This window comes from Macaca nemestrina, chromosome 1, assembly GCF_043159975.1.
Source record: "Macaca nemestrina isolate mMacNem1 chromosome 1, mMacNem.hap1, whole genome shotgun sequence".
Lineage (NCBI taxonomy): Eukaryota > Metazoa > Chordata > Mammalia > Primates > Cercopithecidae > Macaca > Macaca nemestrina.
Genome location: NC_092125.1, coordinates 223262167 through 223287785, shown reverse-complemented (window position 1 = coordinate 223287785; position 25619 = coordinate 223262167). Strand labels below are relative to the sequence as shown.

The 25619-nt window shown below is 52.6% G+C and overlaps 1 protein-coding gene across 2 annotated transcripts in view; it reads right to left on the bottom strand.

The window, feature by feature from the left end:
* Positions 1-25619, bottom strand: part of LOC105473140 (castor zinc finger 1) — a 158939-nt gene that overhangs the window by 122829 nt on the left and 10491 nt on the right. For both annotated transcript variants that reach the window (XM_071100883.1, XM_071100892.1), the window contains exon 2: positions 88-244. The gene's annotated coding sequence lies outside the window, so the exon portion shown is untranslated. The remainder of the gene's footprint in view (positions 1-87; positions 245-25619) is intronic.

Sequence of the window (25619 nt, the reverse complement as noted above, 5' to 3'; positions counted from 1 at the left end):
CCCTACACAGTCTGTATCCTAAGAAGCAACCCCCAAACTGGCCACCCCACACTTCCTAGTGGCATCTTGGGAACCGGAAGCAGCTACCTTTGCATCCCAAGAGGCCAGGGTTCGAAGTCCATTCCAACACGCGCCACTGGGGAGTTGCAGAAGCCCCTTGTAAAGGAGGGGTCAATGGCCGCGGCAGCTGGGAGGGTGGGTGGGATGGAGGAGTCTTTGCCTTCAGTCAGCAAGGTCTGTTTGCCTACCAAAACGAGAGAGGAAAACACAAAAGATTAGGCTACAACCGACACCCACAAACCCACCCCACACTTGGGGTGTACAATGGAGGGCAAGGTTCCGACATCTTGTGTGGTAACCAGCCAGCAAGGTAAGAGATTCTTATTCCTGCCAATCAGCAGATGGCATTGCCATGGCACATACCATGCCTGACTCTGCAACCAATGCACTCTTCGCACAATTATTAGCCAATTGCTACGCAGTTGTCGTACCTAATAAAATAAGCAAACAGGTAGAAACAATAGTAGGCCAATCAGGTGCCTCCCTGGGTAACACAGAAGGATCACACCCAAAGCTGGGCACCCAGGGTGAAAGGTCAGGCCTGAAAATGGATCAAGCCAATACCGGAAACAGATCAAACCCATGCAACCAAACCAACCCTGGGCTCCCCAGCGCCTGCCCCCTCCAGACTTTCCCTGCGCCGGCTCCCAGCTGCTCCCCTGACCCCTGGGTGACCTTCTGGGAGTCTCTATAAAAGGAATCAACAGGTGTCTCTGCAGCGACCCAGGATGGTGCATTTAGTTTCTTCTGACTTTCCTTCCCCACTTCCATTCTGGTACTGTGCCACTCAATTTCATAAAAAGAAAAGAGGGTGTGGGCCCATACCCTGAAAGCGGGTTGCTGAGATTCAGTTGCGATAGGTGTTGGGACAAAAAAAAAGTAGCCAAAGAAAGTTGGTGCCCTGCTACCGGCAACCTTTGTGTCAATTTAAACAAATATTGTGGTGTTTCTATGGTGATTCCTGTTTTGAATATCCACTACACTCACTTTTTAAAGGGCTTTTCCTGTTTGCGTTTCAACTTCAAACCTGTAAATATTTTCAGCATTTTTAGAAAAAAGGAGCTCATGTGCGTGCAAACACAAACACACAACCCGATCTCAGTGTACAACCTCCCAGTCTTGGAAGCCCGGCCTCGTGGATGTGAGGATGGGGTGCAGACAACCCAGAGGGGGTGCTCGGCCTGCTCTCCTGTCCACCCGGCCTGCAGAGCTGGCACCAGGAAGATTGCCACTGAAATCCTGGCCCTTTCCTTCCCCCTTTGCGGGAAGATCGCAGCAGCCACAGCAGCTCTGCGTTCCTGAAACGTGTGAGAGGGCTGGGCCCTGCCTCCGCAGGGTGGCATGGTGTGGGCAGCTGCCCTGCAGGTTCTCCAACTTGGCCTGGCCCTCGGAGTCCCCGGAGGCCTCGCAGGAGTGCACGAACCCCTCCCCTCCTGCTGCCCAAGGTTGGACCTGAGCGCGAGGGGGAGGTGGCTCTTGGAAGGTGACAGCTTCAGCATCAGCTCTGCCCCACCTCGGCTGCGGCAATGCCACCGAGACCAGCTCCCTTGGGGAGGCCATTGGGGTGCACAGCATCTACAGTCCAAGGCTTGGATCAGCCCAGCTCCCATCCCACCCCCCGGCGCCACACAGGGTTAACAGCGGGTTTCCTGGTTTCCATGGATTCCCGCCAGGCCCCTAATGTGAGTTTCGTGTGATTTGGGGGAAGTGGATTTCCTTTGTTTTCCAGTTTGGGAATATTTTTTTCTTTAAAAAAGAGGAAAAAACACTTTAATGGAAACTTCAGGGCCACTGGGAGACTCACTCCTCTGGGCTCTGAAACTCCCTTGCCTGTTAGTCCAGAATCCCCCAAAGCCCTGGGCAGCCCATCCACCCACAAAATCCCCCTGGGCTGGAAGAAGGCATGCCTTGGCCTACCTACACTCCTACTCCAAGAACGTCCATCTGCTGGGGGTCTCGACTCCAATATCCCATCGGAACGACCCCACCTAAAAGCGAGCAACTTGCATAGGAGGCTAACACGCCCCTCTTCCAGCTTTGTAAAACAGACATGTACATTCCCCAGAGAAAAGGTCAAGGGAAACACTTCTACCTCCCCAACTCCAGGCAAGGCACTGGCAAGACCAGGGTCTGACCACAGGCCAACGGTGAACACTCCCAGTGTTTCATGTCCTTGGCTCAGAGGGGGTTCCAGCTACGGAAGGAAAGGGGGTTCCAGGCCCTGGTGGGACCCTTGTTGGGCTTCGTCCAGCGGAGAGAGGGGCCTGCCCAGGGCAGAGGGTGCTTCTCAGCTTTGGCAGCAAGAACAACTGAATAAAGGGTGTGGCCAGGCCTCCTCCTCCTTCTCCCCCACAGTCTTCCCCATTCCTGCCATCCTCCAACCCTGCCAGGGCGTGGCCTTGCTCCAAGACTGTCCCCAACCAAGTGGCCTGACCCACTTACCAAACCAGGGCACAGGCCCCGGGGCCTTCCATGAACTGAGGCTCTCCCACAGCCCAGGCCCCGGGGGCCATGGATCCCGGTCAGAAAGTGCAGAGTGCAGAGGCCGGGTCTCTCTGACCAGCGGCTCCAGAGTGAAGAGGTGAGAAGCTGAGTGAGTGCGCTTACAGAACTCACAATGGGCTGAGAACCAGGAGACATGGGTCCGAGTCCCAGTTGTGCCCCCTGAAACCTCCACGGGCCCTTAGACAAGCCTGCTAATCTCCCTAGGTTCATTCTCCTCACCCGCCAAACAGAGACGATGCCTCGGTCTTCCCTCCTACCTCGCAGGCTGCGCGAAGGATGGACAAGGGGTGTGAAAGGGTGTTAACAAGCACTCTAGACATGCCTAGAATCACCACCACCCTCTTCTTCCAAGTCTCTTCAAGGTAACCTTCTGGAATCTACCCCGGGTGGCCCCACGCGCCCCGACTCTGCTGCTCCTACATCCTCCACCACAGCATTTACATCCACACTGGACTAAAGTAATTTGTTCACAAGTCTGTCTCCACCATTGGACTTTTAACTCCTCAAGGGCAGAGAGCGGATCTTAATGATCTGCGTGTCTCCAGCATTTAGCACAACAGCTGGGCGACCGTGGGCAGCGAAGGTGTTGGTGGAACTGAACTAGTCCCTGACTTCATGTCAGAGTCAGATGAGCCCCGCGCAGCTTGGTCCCTCTTCTCCAACCGAATGCTCCACTTGCTGTTTTCTTTTTTGAGATGGAGTCTCGCTCAGTCACTCAGGCTGGAGTGCAGTGGTGCAATCTTGGCTCACTGCAACCTCCACCTCCTGGGTTCAAGCAATTCTCCTGCCTCAGCCTCCCAAGTGGCTGGGACTATAGGCAAGTGCCACCGCACCCAGCTAATTTTTGTATTTTTAGTAGAGACAGTGTTTTACCAGATTAGCCAGACTGGTCTCAAACTCCTGACCTCAGGTGATCGAACTGCCTCGGCCTTCTAAAGTGCTGGGATTACAGGTGTGAGCCACTGCACCCAACCCTGTTGGCTCTTTTCGTGCCCATTCTGTTTAGCTCTCCCCAAGCCTCAACCTGTGCCTTGCTCTCTCCCCCTCCTCCATTAGCCCTGTGAATTAACAGCTCTCAGGTTCAAGGGAGCCCCTTAGTTACTTGATCCCCTCCAACCAATTCCAATAAGAATGAACCACGTGCCTACTGTGTGCCAGGCGTCAGGCTGGGAGTAAGGGCAGGGCACACTGATGAGTGGCCTCTGCCCCCTGCCTATAGGCCGAAGTGAGAACTCTTGGTATGAACCAATCAGATGCCTTCTATCTGCCAAGCGCTGTGCCAAGTGCCCTACGCGCATGATCTGGCCAAATCTTTACAACACAAAGGCAGAAATGGTTATGGTCCCCGTGGATAGATTAGAGAGGGCAGGCATGGAGACACGAAGTGACTTGCCGAAGATCATACCGTGCACAGGTGCCAAAGCCAGGCCTGGGCTGACAGGCTCCAAGGCCCAACTCACTTAAAAGGTCATCCTCCTCCCCTCCCTGTGATCTCAGCAGCCACCCACAACTGATGCCACTGCCCCTCCAGAATCTCAGTTCTCCTGGCCTCAAAACAGGTCTGGACCAAGTCCCCCAGAGCCACCAGGCAGCGCTCACACATCACAATGAAAGGCTCGGGTGCTTCTGGCCAGGCTGAAAAGGGGGGAAAGCGAGGCCTGTGGTAACACTCGGCGAGCAGGAGGAAGCCCTGAACACATCTTCCAAATGGGGTCTGGGCTGTGGTCATACTCATTGCAACCTGTCATCTGACAGGATGGGGACAAGGAAAGCACCTCCATGCTAAGTCAGGAGGTCCTGCTGAGACAGGACAACTTCCGTTTCTTCTCTCCAGATAAGGGGAAAGCAAAAGGGCTTTATCTTTGGGGGCATGGGTCAGAGATTTCTGCTGCCTCCCCTCCAGCGGAAGCTCCCCGCACAGTGAACGTCTGCCACGGAGACGCGCGATTGGGAAGCAGGGCCAGAGAACCCCCTGATTTTCACCTGGGGGCATGTGGGTACGGGGAGGTGCCCATCATCTCCCCAAAGGAGGGAAGACACTGGGAAGTGGTAGGGAATGATTTCTATCCGAGAGCGTATGTGGTAGAAGATCAGCCCGGGGTGGGGAGAGGACAGAGCGCTAATGAGCAGATTTCATAAACCACCCGAGTGAAAACAAAAACACAGACGCGCACATTGCCCAACTCCAGGGCTGTATGGAAAAGGGAAAAAAAAAAAAAAAAACAATAAAAAAATCCACATCTTAATACAAAAATCCTCCATGATGTGTTGCGGCACGAAAGTGTTTTTCGCTGCATTTTTCATCTGTGATCTCACACGGCCCACGACGGGTACGCCCAACGCGGCAGGTATTCGACGGTACACAAACAGGGCAGACACACACAATGAGCCAAAACAAGGAAGGCCAACATGCAAATCTGTCCAGGCTGGCATCTCACGGCTTCAGGTGGCTTCTGGCGACGGCCTCATTGGACCTGAACATGGGACCCTTTAGATTTCTGAGGGAGAGAGAGATGGGGCAAGAACGCAGCTCAAGTGCAGAGGGCTCTTCATGCTCAGAACTCCCAGCCAGGTGCTTGTGCGGCCTTTCCGCACTTAAGGTACTGTCCACTGTCCTGCTGCCGGCAGGGGACAGGGAGGGGACCCGCGCCCCAGAGGCCCTTCCTCCATATCACTCACCCCACGGTTGCTATCTGTCTCCTTTCTGTTCCACCCCTCCCCCCTTTAATTGTTGGATGAGTTTACAGAGCTGTGTGCCAAAAACAATCAACTCCAGGGAACAGAGTTATACAAAAAAGGGCGTGTCGCCAGAGGGATACGGATATCCATGGAAACCACCACCTTTTCACAGCAGCCTAGGTGAAGCTTGGGTGAGGGGATGTGTGGGGGATGGGGAGACACGCTCCACTTAGAACAGGGCCCCAGAAAATGCAGGGGCCACTGATAATCTGTCTGTAGGAGCCAAATACCGTGCGGAGGGTCAGAAAGTGGAGTCAGTCACAAAACACACATTCAGCGCGTGCACACATGCACACACACAGGAGCATGCACACACACACACATATATGCCACTCTGCCAGACCACTGGGCAACTTGCCACCATGGTTAAGCACACACACTGTGGAGCCAGACTGCTCAGGTAGGAATCCAGGCTCTGCCACTCACAAGCTGTGTGGCTCTGGGCTAACGACTTTAACCTTTCTGTGCCTCAGTTTCTCCATCAGTAAAATGGGGATAATGATAGTTCCTCTGCCTACCGTCATGAGGATTAAATGGCTTCTTATGTGTAACATGCTGAGGAAAGTACCCTCGACCAAGTTAAGTCCCCTAGAGCCAACAGACAGGGCTCAGACATCACAACCAAAGCCTCAGGTGTTTCTGGCTGGGATGAAAGGTGGGGGAAGGTGAAGCCAGTGGTAAGACCCAGGGAGTGAGTAGGTACTTCACAGCACCACAAAGTAGGTGCTGTCAAGCATTTGATAAATCGATCACAAAGCCTAAACAAAGAGAAAGAAAGGTTTCTAGACCCTGCCAGAGTAGAAGAGGAAAATGTTAATAGTTCATGTTTATTAAGCATTGTGTGCTCAGGATTTTAATATATTAATGCATATACCCATCGCAAATTAATATCTATAACCTGCAATGAAGTAGATGATTCTCTCAACCGGAGAGTGGAGGATTGAAGAACTGGGACCCAGAGAGGGATGTGACCCACCCAAGGTCACACACTGGTACAAGAGTTAACCCCAGCTGCCCGACACCTCATCACGACACAGCTTAGCAAGGTGGGTGGGGAGAAAGCAAGGGAGGGAAGGGTTTTTGGGAGCTTCTCTTTCTGGACTGGCCTTAGAGGCAGAGTGGTGGGACCTAGACTCGCTCTTCCCAAACTTAAGAAGGAAAACAGATATCCTCCACGCCTGTGATTGCTGACGGAAGGAACGAGGAGCGGGGAAAAGATGGGGCCCGGGCGTCCACATTCCTCATGAGTTCCCGCCCCAGTCCCGGCTCCAGGAGATCAGTGATGTCCTCTGACCCTTCCCTCTACTCAGGCAGGCATCTCCAGAATCAGGAAGTCCCTGGAGGGCAGACAGCAGAGCTGGGGCCCCATCTCCCAGCAATGGAGGCCCAAAGCCTGGGACAGGTCCTATTTCCAGGTCACAGCCCTGTAAACAACCTGATTTTCCGCCTTCCCAGATCCTAGGCGGATCCCTGGAGGGGACAGGGTGGGGCAATGGGAGCACAGGCCTCCCCTATTGCAAAGCCAGGCCCAGGGAGGCCGGGAAGCAGAGGGCCGGAGGAGTCAGTGGCTGCCTGCCCCGAGACGTTTGGTCCACACCTGCTTGGAGACCAAGCTTGGTGGCTCAGCCCTTTCTGCCATCGACCACCCAAAGTCATTCAGATATTTCCTCTCTCACTTGCTTTTTAAAAAAATTTTAATGTTCTCTATAATTCATCCATCCCAGAAGATAATCGATAGAGCCCGTAATGAAAATCTGAGCCATATTTTATGAACCGCTGCGAGCAGAAAGGGCCACATCAGCAGGTCCGGTTGCAGCTCCCTGTCTCTGTCTTGCCCACTGCCCCGGGGATCACTTCTCCCGCTGGCCTTGCCCACAGCCCTCGGCCCACGAGGAGGGCCACGACCCCGGCATCACCCCAGCCCCCGATGCCCACTCCAACCTAGTCACAGGAGGGTCACCCACCATTGCAAGGTCTTCCTGGAGCAGCCCCCAGACCTGGGACCCCAGACCCCACCCTAGAACCTCACTAGTGTCTTGACTGAATCAGGAGCCTTCCGGGAGCTGAAAGACTCTCACAAGGAGCGGGAGGCCTGCCCAGGATTCAGGGAGCCAGGCCAGCCTCCACCATGGTGCCTCCCATGAGGCAGGCCACCCTGATCTCGGGGGGCTCCCTGAGGGGCCTCCGGGTTTTATCTTGGACCCTCTGCTCAGGGCAGGGTGGGTCATTATTGTTCATTTGTTTGTTTGTTTTTGAGACAGAGTCTCACTCTGTCACCCAGGTTGCAGTGCAGGGGTGCAATCTTGGCTCACGGCAGCCTCCGTCTGCTGGTTTCAAGAAATTCTCCTGCCTTAGCCTCCTAAGTAGCTGGGATTACAGGTGTGCACCACCATGCCTAGCTAATTTTTGTATTTTTAGTAAAGATGGGGTTTCGCCATGTTGGCCAGGCTGGTCTCGAACTCCTGACCTCAAGTGATCTGATGGGCTCAGCCTCCCAAAGTGCTGGGATTAGAGACATGAGCCACTGCACCTGGCCTATTGTTCATTTTTACTCCCTCAACCAAGGCCCTCCTCTCCCTGGACTCCAGCCTTCTGGGGTGAAGGGTGAGGAGGAGGCATCCTGGGGGGCAGGCACTGGAGTCCTGGGGGGAGTGGCCCCTCCTGCCCAGCCAGAGCCCATTGTGAGGGAGGGGAGGCAGAGCCCTAGCATCACCACTGACAGCCAATCAGCCGACTGGGCTTGCTCCTCCCAGAATCTCTCACTGCCAGGCACCAATCAGAGAGCACCACAGGGCAGGTGTCAGGAGGCAGCAACCCCTGGAGACCAATCAGAGCCCAGAGGATGCACCAACTTCCCAGGAATGACAACTCAAGCCAAGCTAGGCGTGGTAGCACACGCTTGTAATCCCAGCACTTTGAGAGGCAGAGGCGGGCGGATCACTTGAGGCCAGGAGTTCGAGACCAGCCTGTCCAACATGGTGAAACCCCATCTCTTCTAAAAATACAAAAATTAGCCCGGCGTGGTGGCGGCGCCTGTAATCCCAGCTACTCAGGAGACTGAGGCAGGAGAATCACTTGAACCCAGGAGGCACAGGTTGCAGTGAGCCGAGATTGTGTCACTACACTCCAGCCTGGGTGACAGAGCAAGACTGTCTCAAAAAAGAAAACTCAAGCCAGTAAGAGAGTGTGATTCAGCCATGCTATGGACCACTATGCAGCCCTTAAGAGACACTCAGAAAGGTGGGAGATGGTTGGGTGAAAACACTCCAGTGGCTGTGTGCTGGAGGATGCTGTCCCACACAGCAGCCACTGGCCACATGCGGCTACTGAGCACCAGACGTGGACAATGTGACTGAGGAACTGAATTTCCAATTTTACTTTAATGAATGAAAGTTTAAAGAAGCTAGAGGCTTGGATAGCACAGGTTTAGATAGATAACTCACCAGTGTAAAAAATGTAAATGTCTATTATCCCAAGATAGTGGGAATAGTCATTATTAATGATATTAACAGAAAGAGAAATAGTTAATTTTTTTTTTTTTTGGAGATGGAGTCTTGCTCTGTTGCCCCGGCTAGAGTGCAGTCGTGTGGTCTCGGCTCACGGCAACCTCTGCCTCCCAGGTTCAAGCGATTCTCCCGCCTCAGCCTCCCGAGTAGCTGGGATTACAGGCACACGCCACAACACACAGCTAATTTTTGTATTTTTAGTAGAGATGGGGTTTCGCCATGTTGGCCAGGCTGATCTCAAACTCCTGACCTCAGGTGATCTGCCCACCTTGGCCTCCCAAAGTGCTGGGATTACAGGAGTGAGCTACCGCACCTAGCCAGAAATAATATTTAAGGGTGCTACGAGCCAGGCTCAGTGCTAAGTATTTTATATATGGATCATTACGCTAAATCAAGGACCAGCCTGAAAGATCTATGCTCTCAGTATTCCCACTTGACAGATGAGGAAACTGAGGTTTGGAAACACTGAGTAACTTACTCAAGGTCATACTGCTGGGTGGCAAAACCAGGGATTACAACCAGGTATCTCTGTCTCCCTAACGCACAAAACACATTTTTAAATTATTTTCTTTTCTCTCTCTTCTCTTTTTTCTTTTCTTTTCTTTCTTTCTTTCTTTTTTTTTTTTTTTTTTGAGACAGGGCCTGGCTCTGTCACTCAGGCTGGAGTGTGATGGCACCATCTCTGCACACTGCAGCCTCCACCTCCTGGGCTCAAGTCATCCTCCCACCTCAGCCTCCCAAGTAGCTGGGACTACAGATGTGTACCATCACCCCCACCTAATTTCTGCATTTTTTGTTGAGATGGGGTTTCGCCATGTCACCCAGCAGTTTCTTGAACTCCTGAGCTCAAGTGATCTGTCTGCTTCAGCCTCCCAAAGTGCTGGGAGTACAGGTGTGAGCCATTGAACCTGGCCTAAATTATTTTCTTTATACTTTTTTGTATTTTTCAATGCACCGCAAGCATAACTTATAATCAAGGAGAAAAAATAGATTTTTTAAAAGGCCCTAAAAGGAGGTAATTCCTTTTTTCCCAGGAGCAGAGTGTACGAGGGGTTGCTGGGGCGCCAGCCAACTGGGCCCCTAGCTGCGGGGTGGTGAAAGGAGCCAGCAGTGAGGTCATAGGCCCCCTCTGTCCTGCATGCTCCCACTGTCCAGATGCCCTCCACCTAGGAGCCCCGAGCCCACAGATGATGCTGGGCCTGCAATTTTCCTGCAGCCAGGCCACCAGTGGGACCCAGCTTCCTCCCAGCCCCACCCCCAGTCAGTTCCTGACAGGTTTCTCTGCAGTTTTGCAATCATCACCTAGGTCTACATCTTAAAGAAGGCAACAGGCCAGGGGGCCATCTGCAAAGTCAACCCACGCCTCTTTTACCTCGGATCACCCTTTTCCACTCCCTTCCAGAAGAGCCAGTGCTCTCACGATAACGAGGAACACTGGGCCAGCAACCCAGGCCTGGGTCCCACTGTCTCCCCTGGCACGCGCAAGGAGAGACGTGCTTTTCCCAGGAGGGGCAGTCAGTGCCCCTAAGCATCTCCTCCTGGGATTGCATCTAGGTTCAGAACAAGGGGGACAAAGACAGTTCCCCTGTAAGGTCAGTGACGAAGGCAGAAGCCCCAGCAAGTACTGAGCCCAGCTAGAAATGGAGGCAGGGAAAGTTCCTAGTTGCGCCTGCTTTTTCTCCATAGCACCAACCTGGGGGTGCGGGACAGGCAGCAACCGCACCACTTGGTTTGGCTTCTATGGCAGCTTGTTTTTCCCCTGAGAGGCACAGATTGTTCTGGTTTCAGGCAGGTTGGGGAGGTGGGGCGGGCGGGGGGTGGCGGCAGGATAAATGTACTTACTTAGAAGTTTTTTTTATTATTATTATGATTATAGATTTCTGTTTCCCCTCTGTCTGCAGTTCTGTGTCATTTCCAATCTACCTTCAGTTTCCTTTGGATTTATATATTTATTTTTTGGGGTTGGTTTCAGGTGCTTCTAGTTTATCAAACAATCAGCCCTGTGAGGTACGCTGGGTGTTTCCAGAAATTACATCACAAAAAATCATGCAATTAAAGTGTAAGGGAAAAAAAAACATAGCTGTTGCTTAATTTTGTATTTTAATTAGCGACTTATTGTAAACGTAGACTTTTAAAATGGAGGCGCCTAAGCAAAGCCAGTAAACAAGTTTTTCTAATGAATTAATTTCACTTCTTTCCTCCTCCTCCTCCTCCTCCTCCTCCTCCTCCTCTTCCTCCTCCTCCTCCACAGCCCAACCGTCACCCTCCAGATTTTCTCTGTCCCCTTATTTTCTATTCCACTTCTTGATCTTTGCCCAACACATACGAGAAAAAGAACATCCCTGAAATAAAACTGGGGATGCTGGTACCCAGGACTACCCCTGGAACCCGCTTCAAAGCCTTGATGGTGAGGATGCCGGCTGAGGACCCAGCATGAAGTTGCCCGCTGTTGTCCCTTGTCCCATCCCAGCCCAGTTTGCTGCTGCCGAGCCCCTCTTGGCTGGCCCCCAGGGACCTCCCCACTCCTGTCTGTGCCCTGATCTCAGCAAAGGACAGAGAGACAAACCAGGAGTGGCAATGACTGCCAAGGCAACAGGGAGAGGGTGGAGCCACGTGACACCCGGGGGGAGCCTGCAGGAACAAGGTGAGGAGACCTGGAGAGAGAGGGAGGCTTGGGCTATTGTGAAACCTAAGACACCTCTGGTTGCCTGGAAGAAGGAGGAGAAGGGGCACGGGAGGGAGGAAGAAGAGGCAGTCTGGAGCTAGGGAGAGAGAAACTGAAATTAGAAGGGTCTGCCCAGGCCACATCGCCGCTGGGAGAAAGAACACGTCCATCAGTCCCAGGCACCCCCAGAGGGCTAGACCCAGGCCGCCACTGTTGGCCACATGCCCCCATTGGTCTAGAGTTCTGCTCCTTCCCCCACAGAAACTTCCCGGCTTCAGGGGAAGAAGCAGATTGGCCTCTTTCAGCCTTGTTTCTGGTGGGGGGCTGAGGATCAGGAGCAGGGTGTCCCTGCTCTCGGCCTAGTCCTGCCATCCTCGAAAGGGTAGACACATCCCTGGATATTCTACCACAGGGAAGACACTGGGAAGCTGCCTCTGCCACACATGAAGAACGGATACCACTGGGTGTCTCCAAGTACCTGTTCACCGGGGAGCACACGGGCTCTCCTGTGATCCCAGAAGCTTGGCCAGTTGAACGAGGGCAGGGTGTCCACCTGAGTGCCAGACAGGCGCATGCCTCCTCCCTAAAGCTGTCATCTCCTAAGCCAATGCAGAGACACTGTAAAGGAACAGGTTTGCTTTACAGACTCTCTCCCAGGGCAGAACCCCACATTGGTCACTTTTACTTTGAGCATGAAAAGCTGTATAGGTGGGCTCAGCAAGGGCGGCTCCTGGCCTGCTCCCTCCCACCTCCGTACCCTCCTTCTGACTTAAAGCCCAATCTGGGACCTCCCCCTGCCATTACAGCAGGTGGCCTCATGACCACATGGTGGAGGATGGGGACTCCTGAAGGCTCTAGAACACCTGGTGTCAGAATCCTGGCCCCCACTCACTAAGATTCCCAAGGAAAGGAAGGAGGGGAGGAAGGAAGGACCACAGAGAGGAAGGGGCTGGATGCCCGTGTCATCAAGCACCGGTGGGAACCCAGACCCAAGCCCACGACAGATCCTGCTGGGTACAGCTTCAATCAGAAAGGAAAGCTCCCATCAAACATAGGCTGGGCAGGGATGTGGGCACTGAGATTAGGGATTTGGAAAACCATCTGAGGAACCTGGCCCTGGGAAGACAGCAGCAGGATTTAATACCTTATCCCAGCTGTCTGGTAAACACCCTGAACCATCCCCACACTCCGTTAGGCAGCCTCGGATCTTCAGGTGTGCCGGCAACGGGCAGGTAGAGACAGACGTGGGCAGAGACAGGAAGGGAGGGAGTGTGGGCTGGGGGAGGGGGCGGGGGTGGAGCTGGCCTGGGAGGGATCGGATGGGTGGCAGCCAAGCCAGACAGTCAGTGAGACAGCTGACAGGTGCAGGACAGTGGGACTCGGGAAGGAAACGGGCGAGCGGGGGTTCCGAATCCTCAGGGCTCTCACACACCCCGAGGGCTGAACATGGTGACAGGAGGGGTCAGAGTCTTGCAGGCAGAAGGCCTTGGCCTTCTAGCTTCTCAGGATACTTGGCTGGGGGCACGCATGGACCGGGCAACAGGCTCCCCCAAGCCAAGCAGGACAAGGCTTCCAGGGCCTGCTGTGGTCAGACCCGACAGCAGTCTGTGTGTGTGCTTGCAAATTACCCTGTCCCCAGCTCACACACACACATCCTATGTCAAAAAGAAAGCCAAATCACTCAAAATAGAGCTTCCTTCTAGGCTGGGCTGGGGCTGACATGTGTTGAGAAGAGGCCACAGGGTGGGAGCAGCCCTGTCGCTGCTCAGAGGGGCCTCACCTCTCCGGAGATGGGTTGGGGAGAGTTCAGAGCAGACGAGTAGATAAAGAAGTGTCTGAAGGTCCTAGCAGCTTCCTGGGGTGGTGCGGGGCAAACCTCCTTAGCTCAGACCCCAGCACGGAGGTGGGACCTGAGGGAGTGGGCAGGTGCCCGCACAGAGGTCAGGTGCTCCTGGGGTCCTCCACCACCAGGCCCACGAGGGGCGCTGCACTAATCCTCTTTTCCCATTTCTGTCTGCTTAGGGATGTAATTAGAGTTTTGGTTAGAAATCCACCCGGAGTGTACCCCCCGACCTGACACCGTCGCTAAATCCTTGGGTACACACGGTACATCTCCTGACTCTCGGAGAATCGGGAACCATTTCGAAACCTAAACAACGCGCCGCTTTTAAATGTTCTCAACTCTGACTGCTTTCGGCAGCACACTGTCAAATCTGCCCTGGCCTTGGCTGGGGCCAAGTTCAGGGCCTCCCTCTCTGTCCCTGAGATTAGGGATTTGGAAAAAATCCACCACCAGGGCCTCCTGCGTAGTCTACAAAGGAAAAGAAGGAGTTCCTGGCCTGTTGCGGAGCTGGGTTTAGAGTCCTTTGCCTTCTGCACATTCTTTTAGCCCCGTGATCCCAAGAAATCCCATCCACAGTCCCCCGATCCAAAAGGATCGCCAGGAGACCCAGATGGAGAATTTTTTTTGCTCCATGAATAACCACCCAGAGCGCTGGCTCCGCCACTGGAGACAGGCCTCACTCTTGGGTATCTCCAACCACCTGAGTCAACGCAGACCCCTCTCTTCCCCAAATGTGACCCTATAGGCCTAGAGGAACCACCAGGAGAGGCTGGAAGCCTAAGCCCTCCCTCCTCTGTCCCAGTGCCAAGTTCCCTGCAACCCACAAGCACAGTCCTGACACTCAGAGCTCCCATGGTCTTATAGACAAGAGAATGAATCCCCACGTGTCTCCTGCAAGCATCTCTATTCCAGCTTCTCTTCCAGACTTCTCCAGTCTCTCCACTCTGGCCCTGCCAGAATCAACAGTTTGAATCTTTGCATTAAACACGCACACAACACCCAAACAAGGGAGACAGAACACACCGAGAAAACCTCACCAGACCTAGGGTTGGGGCTGGAAACTGGCGACACCGGCTCACCATTTCCCCCGCACCAGGCAGTCGGCCAGAAAACCCTGGGCAGTACACACGGCAGACTCCGCCAGACATTAGAACACTTGTTCGGTTCCCTACCCTTTGGAAGCCGGGCCCCCAGTACATCGCTTTGGGCCATTGCTGCCGATAATTTTTCAGAGATAAACAAACCGGTTTGGATAAAACAAGATCCAACCTGAATTCTTCACCCAAAACTCAAAATGAAACTCTCCTATCACCCCTTTCGTTCCCTTCTCCGCCTACCTGTAACCATCATCCAGTTCCCTCAGATTCAGACGACTTGATTTTTTTTTTTTTTTCCCTTTTAAAACTTCAGTCCTCTAGCTTTTGGATTCATGGACACTACAATATCTGGGACCATTGGGTTCAATATAAAGGCATGCCGGGGGATTGAGAAAGTCCTGCCCCAGTTTCTCCAGGATGCCTGGGTTGGAAGGGAGAAGGAGAAGGTAGGACCTCAGCTGGGCTAGTTTCTGGCCTAGGTCTTTTTCCCTGGTTCCTTTTTGGCTCAAGGTCTCTCCTCCATGCTCCGATGATCTCTTCAATCTTCAGCCCCTTTCAAGGGGACGGGTGTGAACGGGAGCAGAGCAGTTGGTCGACTCGCCCTCTCTAGGCACAGAGCGTAGGGTTGCTCAGTTACCCTTAGGGGTTCACCAGGTTAACAGAGGCCCGATGTCAGCACAAGGAGGAGGCCAAAGGGCCAAGAGGAAAGATGAAGCCCTGAGGTCTGTGGCCATGTGTATCTCTCTGCCAGCTCTGTGTGTGACATGCCCTCCTACACCCAGACTCGTTCATGCCTGACACACTCTCAACCATCGCCCCGTCCCACCCAATCAGGCCCCCAAGTACCCTCCCGCTCCAGCCTCTCCGTGTGATACTGTCTGCTTTCTGCCCTGAGCTCGTGTGGAACCTCTGCCAGGGCTCCCGCCTCCCAAGTCCCCATCAGTGGGGTCTGCTCGGTCCCTGTAGCTAATTTACACCCGTCAGGGTTTAAAATAGCAGAGGCATAAATGAAAAGTCCAATTTCTTCAAATTTGCATTGTAAAACCATCCTTCAACTTCCTTGAAATAAATTTTACTATTTTATTAGTGCAAACAAAATGGTAATAAAACACTAATACAGCGTCTTGTATCCAGGGGAAGAGCTAAAATTAACATAGAGCGAGCAGTGTTTGCTATTACATTCAATTACCTTTTTACTTGAGATTTACATTCTCATCCCCTTAATCTCCATAGTAGTGGCTTCAAAATCATCCCTCCCAGGCTCTGCCCTTCCCAAGCCCCCACAGCTGGAAGCCAGGCCTCCTGCCCAGATGGCGCTCACCCCGGGCATGGCGCCTGCCCCTTTCTCCACAGCTGCCTCTTGTCACAGGGTCCCACTTCTCTCCCCTGCTTGTGATTGTCTCATGTCTCGGCCTCTCAGTACTCAGCAAGTTCACACCAGAGGGCTCTGACACGAGACACATCCAGACACGTAGTGATCAATAAGCAGGTGCACGGGGCATGGGTTGGGGGCACTGCCCACCGAGCCTGCAAAGGCTCTCCCTGGTACCAGCTGGGGGCGGGAGCTCCTGGGAGTCCTGGGGAAACTGGCATCTCTGGTTTGACAGGTTGTGGGCGAGGGTTGGCTGCATGGCACAGCTGCGGACTCTAGACAGTGGCAAGAAGCTCCAGCCATCCTGAAGTGGAAAGGGGTAATGGCTCCGTGGGGGCCAGCCCTCTCGCTCATTTTGGGAGGTGGCTGCCTGCCAGTGATGGAGATGGGGCTAGAAGCACCTCACCTTCTCACCATCCAGTGCTCTTTCTTCAACAGAGGCAGTCCCTAAAACCAGCCACCCTTAAACACAGCCCCACCATCTGATCCCCCAGGAGGGTCCCTTTACTTCCCACAACTAGAGGAAGCACCATTCCACGTCTGGAACTGGCCAGAGGAAGCACCATTCCACGTCTGGAACTGGCCAGCCTCACCCTGAGCCGGTGGGAAAGATGATCATGTTTCCAAATGGCTCAAAGACTGGGTCCTAGTTCCAGATCCGTCACTGACTAGCTGTAGGGCCTGCGGCGCCAAGCAACCTCCCTCTGGGCCTCAGTTTCCCCACCTGTAAACCAGGACAATAACCTGTGAGCTGCCTTCTTCACAGGAAGGGTCATGATGATGGAACAATCACACAGGTGCCTCTGAGCCCACCTGAGCCTCAGGAGCTCAGCTGGGTATCTGTTTCTGAGGACAGGACAAAGACCAAAGGGTTGGGACCCCTATGAGGACCATGGAGAGGGGCGTCCGAGTCCTGGGCCAGGCCACCTCTGACCTCTGTGACTTTACCCTTCATCCTTTCTCTTACTGGTCAAACCATCGCATCATTCCCACAAAATCCTCTGATCTCATGCAGAAGGAAGAATCGTCATTCAGCCCTGGATTTGGCCACAGCACAGTCTCACTGAGGGCAGGCCTGGGGCAGGGGACCAAGCGAAACGCGAAAAACAGATGGAAGACCCCGTTAATTTTACTCTGCCCGGCTACTACAACCAGGGGGAAAGAAGCGACACACAAAAACACAACCACACACACAAACACAATCTCATACACAACCACTTACACTCTTTTTCACACACAACCACACACCATCTCACACACAATCTCACACACACCATCTCATACAAAATCACACGCAAAACCACATACCACATTATAATCACACACAATCCCATACACACCCACTCACACAATCCACATAAACTCACACAAATCTTATATACAGCCACTCACATATTCTCACAGCCACACACAATCTCACACACACTCTCATATGCAATCACTCACGATCTCACACAATCACACAATTTCACACAAAATCTCACACACAGGCACACACAATCTTCCACACCATTTCACACTATGTCACAGCCACATACAATCTCACACACAGTTGCATACACAATCTCGCACAGTCTCATATATACTCACTCATACAATCTCACACATAATCATACAATTTCACACAAAATCTCACACACTAACACAATCTCATAGTCACACACCATCTCAATCTCACAATCACAATTTCACACAAAATCTCACACAAAGCACACACAATCTCACACACCATCTCACACTATCTTACAGTCTCACACACAACCAGACACTTTCACACACAACCACAATCACAATCTCACACACAATCACACAATCTCACACAGCATCTCCCACAAAAATCTCACAATCTCACACAACCCCACACAAAATGTCACACACAAGCACACACTCCCACACAGCCACACACAATCTCACACTCCATCTCACACAACCTCAAAAACAATCTCGTACACAATCACTCTTACAATCTCACACAATCTTATACACAATCACACACATCCTCATACAATCTCATACAGAATCACACAATCTCACATGCAGTCTCACAATCACAGTCTCAAACACAGTCACTCACACAATCTCAGACACAATCACATGCAAAACGATTTACACCCGAACACAATCTCACACACACAAAACAACACACGATCTCACACACACCCATTCCCAACTCCCCTCTCCCGGTCTTTCTTCCTGAATCTGATTCCTAAAATGTCTTCCAGTGGACACGAGGAGGAGAGAGCTCCCATCCAAACTGTTCCAAGGCAAACGTGTCCTTGCTCCTGATCCACGTGGAATTCCAAGTCCCCCTGGCAGAGAGCGGCTTCTGGGTCACTGGGAGGGAAGAATCTTCTCTAACCCCAGTGGAAGTACAAGCAAAGGGTGTTGACAGTTGGGAGTGACTGCCCAGAACACCAGGGACCTGCCTGGAGGTCTCTGCTCCCAGCCTGGCCGCTGGCTGCAGCCCCTTCTCCCTGGGCCCTGCATCCCACCTCCCATCACATCCTACCCCAGAGGTAGGCATCACGAATAGCTCTCCTGGCCTGTAAACAACAGGGCAAGACCCCTGCAAGAAGGGAAGGAATCACCTCCACGTGCTAAACGTAGGGAGTTTTCTTTGGTTCACGTTTATTTTTTCCTTCTCACTGGTGAAACAAAAGAAAGTTTGTTGGTGAGGTTCAAACATTTCTTGGGCCTTGTCCGAGTCTTACCTTGTTTTTCTTTTCCTTTCTGTCTCCCCCCGAGCTCCACCCCGTCTTCCCTGCCTCCCCACCTTGAATAAATAAAGCACCCGAAGCTGGCACCGGCTGGTGAGGAAAGTACAAACTATCTCATAATTTTATAATTTTTTTTTTTTTTAGTACACTGGCCTAGGGTTTTGGGTAAAGGACAAAAGCTATTGTTGCACAGCACAACACGAAGGCTGAGTCACCGATACGCCTCAGCTTCTCGAGATCTCATAGGTTTCTGTGGCTGGCACAGCCGGTGAGCTCAGCGCCCTGCGGGGGCCGTGGGTGCAGGCGCCCTCTCGCCTGGCGCTGCCCCGCCCCCTCCCCCTTGCCAGGGCTCCCTGCCGGGCCGACACGTTGGCTTTGTTGGTTTTTAATCATAGGGGGGGGGAATTTAAATAAAATGTTGTGAAATAAAAAACAAATCACCGTAGTCCCACCACCCTAACGCTATAATTTTCATTTTGGAGGATCACCTTTCAAGCCTTCTACAGAAGCATTTGGATTTTTATATAGTTTCTCTCGCGGCATTTACAGCACTTGGCATTTGGTATATTTTTTCACTCATATAATAAACATTTTTCCGTGTTTCGAAACCATCCTTGGGATGATAATTTGTACAGGTGACACCTTATTTATTCCGTTGTGATATTCCTGGGCAGATCCTATGAAGTCAGAAGGGGAGACCTCTCTCGGAATTGAATCATTTATCTGCAAGATTCCAGCCAAGGTGGGGGCTTTGCCTGAGTGACCCCGATCACCTGGCCCTTGGGGATCTGGCCTGGGAATGTGTACCTGGAAGATGGGCAGAGGCTCCACCAACGCCCCGCCCACCCTGAGCCGGGCCACGAGTGCCCTGGCCCTTGTGCCCAGAGAGACACGGGTTCCAGCAAGAGCCCTCACCCTCACGGTGACCTTCACTCCACACAAACTGCACTTCCTCCTTATAAAGCGCCCTGGCAGCAGAAGGCCCATGACAACGCTCTGCTCTCCGTTTTTATATCTGAATATCTCAAAGCACTTAGCAAAGACTTTCATTTTCTCATTACCCCAAGGAGAGGAGGTCATTCGGGAAAATGGCACAAATATTCCCATTTGTCAAAAGCAAGAAGGAAGTGAGTTAAAAGGAAAATTCTACCAGTTAACTGAGCAAAAGCTACCCAGGAGAGAACACTGGGGGCTCGCCTGCCTCTCCGTTCACCCAGTCTGCCTTCTCCAATGCAGTTTCAGGCACCTCATTACCGAAAAGATGGCTCGGAGCCAGAACCAGGTTTCCATTTTGCCAAGAGTCAATCCCTCCCTCGTGGTCCCAACTCAGGAGACCCTCCTACCTCGTCCAAAGTCTCAACCAAAACCATATTCTTTTATGATTATAGTTATGTAAAATACATGTTTAATAAATAGATACAGTCACCAAACGGGGGAAAAACACTAGACAGAAATACACCAGATACTAAACAACGTCGTCTCATGATAGTTAAGTTAGGGGTGCATTTTTTTCCCTTTGATCTATTTTCAAAAGCTGTTTAAAATATGGTTCTATTTTTCCAGTGCATAGGGAAAAGCGTGCATTTCAGAGTCAGATCAACCAGCGTTGGAACCCTAGCTCTCCATTAACGAGCTGGGTGAACTCAGGCAAGTGACTGAACCTCTCAGAGCCTCATTTCCTGCCAGGTACAATGGGAATCGAACCACTGCTTGCCTTGTATCTTTCAATCCCACAGAAAGTCACAGCGCAGCATCTGACACACAGTCGGCCCTCAGTAAATGTCTGTTTCCTTTCTCTTTTAATAAAATGAAAATGTAGAATCAACTCAGCTTCCTTGCTGCCCCTTAAGGACAGAGGCAAGACCCTTCTCCTGCACCCCCTCTCCAACTTCATTCACATCCTTCACCCATCTCTCCCCTCCCCTCCTCGCCTCACCCCAACAAACCCCCAGCACACAGACCTCAGGATGCTGGCCCCGGCTCTCCTGTGACTCGCCTGAAGGGCGAGGAGGGGGCTCTTGGAGGAGAGAAGCTCCTCCTCCGACCTTCTCCACTAGCACAGGCCCAGGCCAGCTCCTCCAGGCAGCACACAGGCCTCGTGCAATGACTCGGAGTACACGCAGGGAGATCCCTGGGTTTGTGGCTTCTTGGCAGCCACCCTCTGGGAACAGGTGCCAGGCTGCAAAGGCCACCTGTTCCCGGGGGAGGGCAAGGGCCACAGTCCTGTCTGCGAGGAGAGGCCAAGGAGAACCAAGATGGCACCAGTGCTTGGGAGTCAGCTCCTCCCCGGGCAGGCAGTCCAGGCCACAGCCCAGGGACTGCCACCTGAATGTCTAACAGCTCAGCCCTGGGCACTGCAAGCCTTTCCCTGCTCCCTCGAGGGCTCTGTACTGGGCAGACACGTTTGCCTTGCTATTGGCAAACATGCTGCAACAGACTTGTGGTGGCCACAGCCTCTGGGCTGCGGCTTCAGCCTGGCATTGGGGGTCTCTGGAGCTCAAACACAGGGAGCCCTCTGCCTTACTGCCTTCATGATGCCAGATGGGGAGGGTGGAGTAGAGACAGTACTAGTAGCAACAGTAGCTACCCCTTGTCACCATGTGCCAGGTGCCTTTCCAGCGTCATTTCATTTAATCTTCACAGCAACCCCATGGGATAGGTGCTATCGCAAACCCTCTTTTACAAGTGAGAAAGCTGAGGCTCCGAAGAGCCCACAATATTCCAAAGTCAGAGTCCCAATAAGGAGAGACCAGGGATTTGAGCCGAGGACTTTACCACTATCTTCCCAGCATAGCTCCCAAAACAAGCAGATTCCACCAGCCTTTTCCAGAAAGAGGCCCCTGAGGGGCCTCCCTAGCCACTGGGGGCACAGACACCCCCCAGGAGCAGCTTGTAATTCTGCCAAAACAAGGGCATCTCCGTGCCTCTTGCCCTACAGGAATAGGAAAGACGCTACCCCTCTATGGAGACAGGCTGGTCAGGCTGAAGAGTTGCTACGTCACAAATGAGGAGCATGCCTGGAGGGGTATCAGCAAAGAAGCTGTGTTTCCCTCCCTGCGGCTCCTGGGAATAATTAAGCGGGGAGGTCTAGGGACATGAGGCCATTGGCGAGAGGGCCTGGTACTAGTAAGTATCTACTGACTAATGTACTGGTGTGGACACTGTGGAATGCAGAATGATGGCGGCAGGGCCCTTGGCATCCATGAACCCTCAACACTGCAAGCCTTCCTTACCAATCAGGGATAAGACCAACTTAAAATGGTGTACTCTTTCTTTTAAAATTAAAATAGGTCTCTAAGAGCAGGCTGGACATGGGGAGGACACCAGACAAAGCCCCCACAGCATGAGCCACCGGCTCCCCAGCTGCCAGGGACAAGGTCCTGGGACCCAGCAGCAGGTCCCATAAAAGCTGGTGGAGCCCAGCAGGGTGGGGGCCGGGTGGGGGCCGGGTGGGCCAGCCGGGACAGACAGTCTCCAATCGTGCTGAGCACAGCACATCACTTCATTCAGGAACCCAGAGTAAAATGTACAGCTGGGTCTAGAGTTGATTCAGCCCTTAACTCGTTCGGGATCGCTGGCAGAGCCACCGAGGCGGCAAGGGGAGTGGGCCTGGTCACCTGGGGGAGGGGGCTGGGCCATCCCTGGGAGGGGGCAGGCTGGGGCACAACCCCTGCTGATAATGTTTGATATGTGCAAAAAGAAATCATAATTCTTTGCAAAATCCCTCTCAAAACCAAACAAGCACTGGGAGTTGAGGGAGGGATGAGGGAGTGTGTGTTGGGTGGAGGGTGGGGGAAGCTTGTTTTCTACCCACTGCCAAATTCTCATTTACTGTCAGCTCCAATCCATTTGGAACTCACTGACTCAATTGCCTTTTCACGGGGAAAGGAGCCGGCACAATGCAGGGGACTTTTCAGCTTCACATTAGCACACAGGGCGCTGGGCAATGTCCGGGAATCAACGCACACAGCCCTCCCGGGGCCACTGGCCACCCCCGCCTCCAGACAACCAGCCAGCCCTGCCAGGGCCACATCTGCTCACCCTGCTTTAATACTTTGGGTTTGACTTATTTATTTTTAACGGCTAGGCCGGTGGAGAAGTGTGTGCGTGTGTGTGTGTGTGTACGTGTGTGTACGTGTGCACGTGGGCACACTTCTATGTGTTGGGAGAGACAGAGGCTCTACCTCCCAAGAGGAAGGGCCTGGAAGAATTCATCCCACGGCAGTTCCAAGTCTTCCGTTTGCCCAAAGAAAGGAGGGTTGGAAAGAAGAAATCCAAATCAGGTCTCCAGAAGGAAAGGATATGGGGGGTGGGGGTCACTGAAACTAAATCTGGAAAGGGTCGACTATGGATAAATCCACATTTGCTGGGAGAGTGTCCTGAAGAACTCCGCAGGCCCAAACACTCTTCAATAATCTTTATGAAAATAATATTAGCCGGTTGTGGTGGCTCACACCTGTAATCCTAGTGCTTTGGGAGGGCTAGTGCTTTGGGAGTTCGAAACCAGCCTGACCAACATGGTGAAACCCCGTGTCTACTAAAAATATAAAATCAGCCCGGCGTGGTGACACACACCTGTGATCCCAGCTACTCGGGAGGCTGAGGCAGGAGAACTGCTTGAACCTGGGAGGCGGAGGTTGCAATAAGCCTAGATCGTGCCACTGCACTCCAACCTGGGTGAAAAAGCAAGACTCCTTCTCAAAAAACAAACAAAAAAATTTACAATTATAATCATCAAGATAGCAATGGTGGTCCCCATTTTTCAAGTGCTCACCCTGTGCCCTCACACTTCCAAGTGCTTTCCGCGCCACCTCCGTTAATGATCACAAGAACCAAGCGAGGCGGCACTGCTGACTGTCTGCCCAATTCCACAGGACCAGAGAGGTAAGACCCGGGCCCAAGGTCACAAAGGTCCTAAGTGGGAAAAGAAGGGCTTAAACCCCATTCTTCCTCACTCTAGACCGGCCATCTCGCCCTGCCCTGGGAGAGAGGAAACCTGTGGCAGAATCAAAAGAGATGATGTCCTGGCACCACAGAGGTCTTGGCCTTGGGAACCCTCACGACAGCTGGGTGTGCCCCCGCTCTCCATCTCTATCACTGTCCCATGGGGGCTCCTCCATTTAAGCCAAGCTTGAGGAAAGCATCCCTCGGAGGGAAGCTTCCAACAGAACTTCCTACGATGATTGAAATGACCCGTCTGAGCTGCCCAGCGCAGGAGCTCCAGCTGCACGTGGCTGTGGGGCAGCTGAAATGTGCCTCGTTCACGGAAGAACCAAATTTTAAATGTAATTTAAATTGCCATGTGGGCTAATGGCTGCTGTATGAGATGGTACAGACCCCACACCCTCCAGCTATCTCCCTACCTCCTATCCCAAGAGCTATTTTGTTTTGTTTTGTTTTTTGTTTTTTGTGAGAGCGAGTCTCGCTCTGTTGCCCAGGCTGAAGTGCAGTGGCGTGATCTCAGTTCACTGCAACCTCTGCCATCCGGGTTCAAATAATTCTCCTACCTCAGCCTCCTGAGTAGCTGGGACTACAGGCGCCCACCACCACACCCGGCTAGTTTTTTGTATTTTCAGTAGAGACGGGGTTTCACCATGTTGGCCAGGTTGGTCTTGAACTCCTGACCTCAAGTGATCCACACGCCTTGGTCTCCCAAAGTGCTGGTAGTACAAGCGTGACCCACTGCACCCGGCCCCAAGAGCTATTTTGGAAATAAAGCATCTAAAGACAGGAGCATGACCTGCCAGGAGGAGCCCCACCTCAGTCAGTAGGCCCTCTCCTCCACTCCTTCGTGGCCTTTCAAAAATTACCAGTCAGCCTCCAACTTCTCTGCCTGCCTGCCTTCTTGCCTTTCTTTCTCTTCCTTCCTTCGTTCCTTCCTTCCTTCCTTCCTTCCTTCCTTCCTTCCTTCCTTCCTTCCTTCCCTCCCTCCCTTCCTTCCTCCCTCCTTCTTTTCTTTCTTTCTTTCTTCTTTCTTTCTTTTCTTTCTTTCTTTCTTTTCTTTCTTTCTTTCTTTTTCTTTCTTTCTTTCTTTCCTTCTTTTTCTTTCTCTTCCTTCCTTTCCTTCTCTCTCTTTCTTTTTCTTCCTTCCTTCCTTCTTTCCTTCCTTCCTCCCTCCCTTCCTTCTTTCCTTCTTTTCCTCCCTTCCTCTCATTCTTTCTCTTTCTTTCTCTTTTCCTTATCCTTTTCTTCCTTTCTTTCCTTTCTTCTCATCTTTTTCCTTCCTTTCTTCCTTCTTTCCTTTCCTTTCTCTTTCCTTCCCTCCCTCCCTTTCTTCATTTCTTTCTTAGAAAAAAGCATCCATTTAATTAGATAAATCCTCCAAGCACGTGGCCTGGAGTTCGTCATGGAAATTAACCTGCTCCCAGATCTCAGATAGTGAAACAAGAACCGGAGTGTTTTGGCATAGCGCAGTGAAATGGGAGAGGCCGATGGAGTTTCATACACCTCATCTTCCATAAGTGCCCCTCGCCCCTCCAGTGCCCCCCACTTCACGGCCTCATGCCCTTGCTTCCTTAGGTCACTGCCTCCACCCCACCTCTGCCTCTTCTCCTTGCTCTGCCCTGCCTGTCTCCTGGCCCTCCACCCAGGCCGGGGCAGCACTCACCCCCAGGCCAGGTGGGAAACCTCAGCTCCATCCATGTCAGGGGCTAAAGGGACAACCGTGGTCCTCTGCCCTGTGGCTAAGCCCCGAGCCTCCGTGATTAGTTCAGGCCAAGACCAGCTGAGGCTCAGCCCACGCTGGCTGCTTCATCCTCATCCTGTGCCCCTGCTATGTGCTGCTCACTGGCTGTGTGTGTTCTGTGAAATAAAGCTCAAAGTGGAACCTCAGCAAATGTCAGCTGGGATCCTCTCATCTAATCCTCATGGTCCATGTGGCGGGAATTCCAAGTCCCATTTTACAGATGCAGAAACAAAGGATTCGAGGAATGAATCTGTCCAAGTGGGGAAACATAGTTCGCCTTCAGCTCAGCCTGGCTCCTGATCCCACGCACTGCTCCCTCTGCCAGCCACACAGCCTCCATCTGCAAGGCACCCTCATGGGCACGACTCTGGGATCGCCAACACCTAGCATTCAGCTCACACAGGCAGAGGCCACCGGCGCCTTGGGCCAG